This window comes from Pteropus medius, unplaced genomic scaffold (genome assembly GCF_902729225.1).
Source record: "Pteropus medius unplaced genomic scaffold, Ma_sr-lr_union100, whole genome shotgun sequence".
NCBI lineage: Eukaryota > Metazoa > Chordata > Mammalia > Chiroptera > Pteropodidae > Pteropus > Pteropus medius.
Genome location: NW_024340701.1, coordinates 18,042,865 through 18,047,904, shown reverse-complemented (window position 1 = coordinate 18,047,904; position 5,040 = coordinate 18,042,865).

The window sequence follows — 5,040 nt, the reverse complement described above, 5'->3', positions numbered from 1 at the left end:
GATCCTTAACTTTATCACATCTGCAAAGTCTCTTTTGCCATATAAGGTGCCACTTTCAAGTTCTGAGAATTAATATGAGGATATCTTTGGGGCCCATCATTTGGTCTACTATAGCCACTCCCTGTGCTGCCTCCCTTATAAATGGTGATGGGATGAATTAATGAAAGAATGAGTGGTATGGAAGAGTGTGCCCTTAGTTTGGGTGCTCCCAAAAGAGGACAAGGACTTGGGTGTAAGTGGTTTATTTAGAATCGATCCTAGGAATCTGCAGCAGGGCAGTGGGTAAGTGAGACAGGGAAGGGGGAAAAGCTAATAAAGATGTATAAGTGAGCTAGTTTGTCCCTGTGAGCAACTGGGGATCTATTCCATTGGTAACCCTCTTAGAAATTGTTTAGAACACATCTGTGAATCATCCCACTGAGGGTAGCTGTACTAGTGTCCTAGGGTTGCTGTAACAAAGTATCACAAACTGGGTGGCTTACAACAATAGAATGTATTGACTCACAGGTCTGGAGGCTGGAAGTCTAAAATCCAGGTGTCAGCAGGGTGGCTTCCTTCTGAAGACTCTGAGGGAAAATCCATTCCATGCCTCTCTTTCTGCTTCTTGTGACTGTTGACAATCCTTGGTGTTCCTTGGCTGTAGACACATCATTCCAATTTGCCTCCATCTTCATGTTACCTCTGTGTGTCTTCTCCGTTTCTCTTCTCTTTTAAGGACACTTATCATTGGGTCCACTTGGATATTCCAGAATGATCTCATCTTGTGATAATTTACTTGATTATGGATCCAAAACCTTTATTTCAAATAAGGTCCTATTCACAGTTTCTGGATTAACATATCGTTTGGGAGCCACCATTCAACCCATGACAGATGTGAAGCCGAAATATTTTTCCACAGACTCTCATCCCTCATAGGCTTGGGTTGCCTGTGGCGGTGGCAAGCCCTAGCATGGAGCCTGGCCCTCTACCAAGCAAGCTCCTGTGCATCCACAGAAAGCCCCAGGCAGGAAGCCAGAAAAGGAGAGGTAGTCACTTTATATGGGAAGCAGTCAGCAGGCTACTGCTGTAGGTGAACCCAGAAATGGGTTCAGGGAACATGGCATGAGGTAGCATATGAGGTGTGTAGAATCTTCCTCAGAGAGATGGATAACAGAGAGCCTTACTGGGTTCCAATATTTCCCTCTCCTCCCTACTTCCCCCAACCCCTTAAGGTACCCTGGCCTTGCCTCAGCCTCTGGAATAAATAAATCAGCAGGAAAAACTCTTGTCTGCCCAGAAATGCAGAGAAAGATGGAGGCCCGGGGTATTTCATGCCCCTCCCACACCAGCAGGCCCCAGGGGTTTGGCTTCAAAACAGCCCAGCCTTTGAGGCTGTACATCTTTCTGAACAGGTGAAATGGAAAGAGGGGCTGGGTGGGGGCGAGAGTGGGGGAAGAAGTAATTAGTTTGATGAATTTTCTTTTTAAGTCATTCTCTACATGGGCCTCTCACAGTGTTATAGGCTTAGTGATGCATTCCATAGTTTTATGAATCCTTAAACATGGGCCATTTTTCAAAAGAAAGAGGTGAAAACAATCATTTGTCGGCATAAGCCTTGGTGTCCCCGGTCTGGAACAAGGACACCTGATGAGGACCACCAGGCTACAGAGGGCTTTGGAGAGTCAGGATGAGGCTAAAATCTTTTTGTTGCCCATCTTGCTGCCAGAAGTGATGTGTGTTCAATGTCCATCCACATACTCGACAAGCTTCTTCGATATGGCTACTCAGTGCTTGGATCTGGGGCTGGTGATATAAGTGCCATACAACTCTGTCCCATATCAGCCCACAACCTGCTCAAAGACCCTCCTCGATACGTGGAATGGCAATGACTGCCACACTGCCTGTAGTGGATTACAAATTTGTCCTAAATTTGTCTTTGCCCTTTGGTCACGTTTTCCCACAGTGACCTTGTACTCGGACATTGACTTGCTTTGGCAAGTCATAAGCTAAGGCTTGAAAAGTGCTTACATGGTAGTGCTTGTCTGCTTGTTGCTCTTGGAATCTTCGGCCACCAGGTGACCAAGCTCAGGCCAGCCTGCTGGAGAATGATAGCTGTGGCCCTGTTAGCCCTCTACTCCACCTGACAGCCAATACCCAGAATCAGAGCTTCCTGGCTGACCATGGACTCTGGGCCAGGGATGGAAAGCAGTCAATAAAGGAGACATCATTGAGCAGATCCCCACTGGGGGCACTTGGAGCCCAATTCTACCAGAGACCCCTGAGGGACAAGGAGGACCTCATGCTTCAGAGTTATCCCCCTAAGAGGTCCAGGAGCTGCTGAATTATCCCTCAGCTCCTTTCAGTTCTTCATTGAGGACTACTCCTAGGGGATGTCAACCTACCATCAGCCTAATCCAGGCCCTAAAGGCTAGAGAAAGCCCACAGGCCAAGAGTCACAGAGCCTGGCTTGTACTACATGTTCAGTAAAAGCTCATTCCCCCTCTCCCTGAGTTCAGCCCAAATAAACTATCATAGTTGCATGAGTTAAACAGATGGTGGTTGTTCTAAGCCACTAAGTTTTGGGTTGTTTTGTTTCACAACCAAAATTAACTGACACACTGTCCCAGCTTTTAATGGTCCCCATGAGGAGCCCCCACCTGAGCTCCTGGTGGGGCTACTTGTGCTTTATTGTCCTGCTTCTTCCCAGCCTAGAACAGGTTCCAACATGGACTTTGATGCTCTGCCAGCAAAACTAAGTTATCTTTCCACTTCCATTGGGTTTTTTTCTTTTTTCTTTTTTTTTGAGTATGGGACTAATGGATAAAACTCAAAAAGCTTTGATCTTGTGGTTTCTAATTTGAGGTCAGTCTCTAGATTGTAAGTTCATTTTAATGGATGGGGAGGCTTCCCCACGGGTTGAGTTTAATGCAAGCAATGGAGCAGACCCCCCACCCTGGTAGTCATTTGGGTATTGGACCAGTGCACTGACTGGTGGCTTCCCCTCCTGCCAGCCTGATGGACATTTCCCCCATGGTGGCCCAATCTGGCATGTTCTAGACTTTATTTGTACTTTCCGCATGCTGCTAGTCTGAAAAACCCAGTGAGTATGTGTGCCTGTGTGTATATGTGAGAATGTGTTGCATATGTGTGAATATGGGTAATTTGTGTGTTGTGTGCAGCCATATTTGAGTGTACACATATATGTTGGCATGTATCTTTATTTGTGCGTGCATGCGTGTGCCCATCTACACTATAAAATCTCTGGCGCTGAGGGAAGACTAATTTTGGACTACGGTCAGAACTTTCTCAGCCTAGGAACTATAGGTAAACTTTGGAGTGTGGAATCCTAGAGTCATTTAGTATCTCTATTTCCCCCTTGAGTCATAAGCAGGGGCTGCTTCTTCCTGATCACCTCAACTTTGTCCTTCCCACTCTCATCTTTTCCATGTCATTGTTGGTCAGAGATGTGGACGTTCAAGTGCCGGCATCTCCATTGCTCACCCATCCCTCAAGGTTGGTGGAGCAGCCTAACTGCCACTCCCTGGGTTCACCCATAACTGCCTGCAGAATATGGATAAGTGAGAATGATTGTTTACTAAGTGCCTAGTACCTGCCAGGCTCTGTGATTCTTGGCTCATGGCTACATGTTTTCTGGGATCCCATCCCAAATGCCCCACTTGCATTCACATGCTTCTCTTGGCTACCTTTGGGGACCCAAATGAAGCAAATGACTTATCTCCTGAGCTGGGGCAAAGAATTCAGACCTAAGGGGCTCAGCACTTTCTAGGAGGCAACCTGTCCAAAAAGCACATCGTCTCAGCTCCCTGTGGTCTTCAGCTCTTCCTGTAGCTGAGTAGTTCAGATCAACACTGAGGCAAGTGTCAGCAAGACAATTGTTGTGACAGATCTCAAGCCACATCCACCAATATAACCTTTTCTGTAATAAAGGCCATTTTGAACTTTACTTTTTGTACTTCTATATCTCTCAGTTGGTTGGAAGGAGAAGAGAGTGTTATTAATTGACCTTCCTGAAGCTCCTACATTTATCACTGTATTCCAGAACCGAAAAGTGCCAGGAACATAATAGGGACTCATTCATATTAGTTGAATGGAAAAAAGTGACAGCAGGATTCAAACCTAGGTCTGTCTTCCTCCAAGGCCATGCCACTTTCTCTCGACCCCATCCAAGAGAGGAGGGCTGGGGTAAGACTGAGGGGGGCAGAGGAAGCAGTGGAATTGCCCTTAACACCTGGCTCTCTTGCCTTTCCGCAAAAAGAACGTTTTTTTGTGGGCCATAGCCCGGGGCGAGTTTGGGCAGCTCTGCCGGTGGGGCCGTGGGAGTCACAGCTTGGCTGGGGATGTGCAAATCCCTGGCCATTCTCCTGCTAGCCTCATCTAATCACAACCCTGTGTGTTTTGACTGAAAAGCTCTACCTGCCTGTTGAGATTGATGTGAAGATTAATGCCTGTTTAGCAAATTACAGCTTCCCCAGTACCTCCTGCTCCTGGGAGAGAAGGAGCCTTGGAAACGAAAAATAAAAACAAACCTCACCACTCCATGTCAAGGTTTGGCCACAGCAATGACAGCTGGGCCCACCTCAGCAGAGTGTGGTAGTTTAACAAAACGAGGTGAGGTCTGGGACCTGCCAAAAAGAAGGCCGAGGGAATGCCAAGCCCACCCTCGGGCTCTGGGGCATGCAGGGAGAATGCAGAATGGGACATGGACATTCTAGAAAGACAGCCAAGGGCAGTTTGTGGCCAGGGCCTGCCTCCTCTAAAGGCTGGAACTAGGGAGAGAGGGGAGTCCTGTCCACACACACAAGGAAACAGTCTGCCCTTCTCCAAGCCGTTTCTGCTTTTTCCAAGGCAGGGAGCCTGATCTCATTTCTTTCTTATCAGCAACTCGAAAGGAGAATCTGGGGGATTATGGCAACTTTTGCTCAATTTGAGATTCTTGAGAAATGGATGTAGAGATCGTGGCGAGTGACTCCTCAGCTGATCATGTGCGAATAAAAGAGTTGAGAGAGAAGGCAGAGAAACGGGTTTGAAGGGAGGGAATCT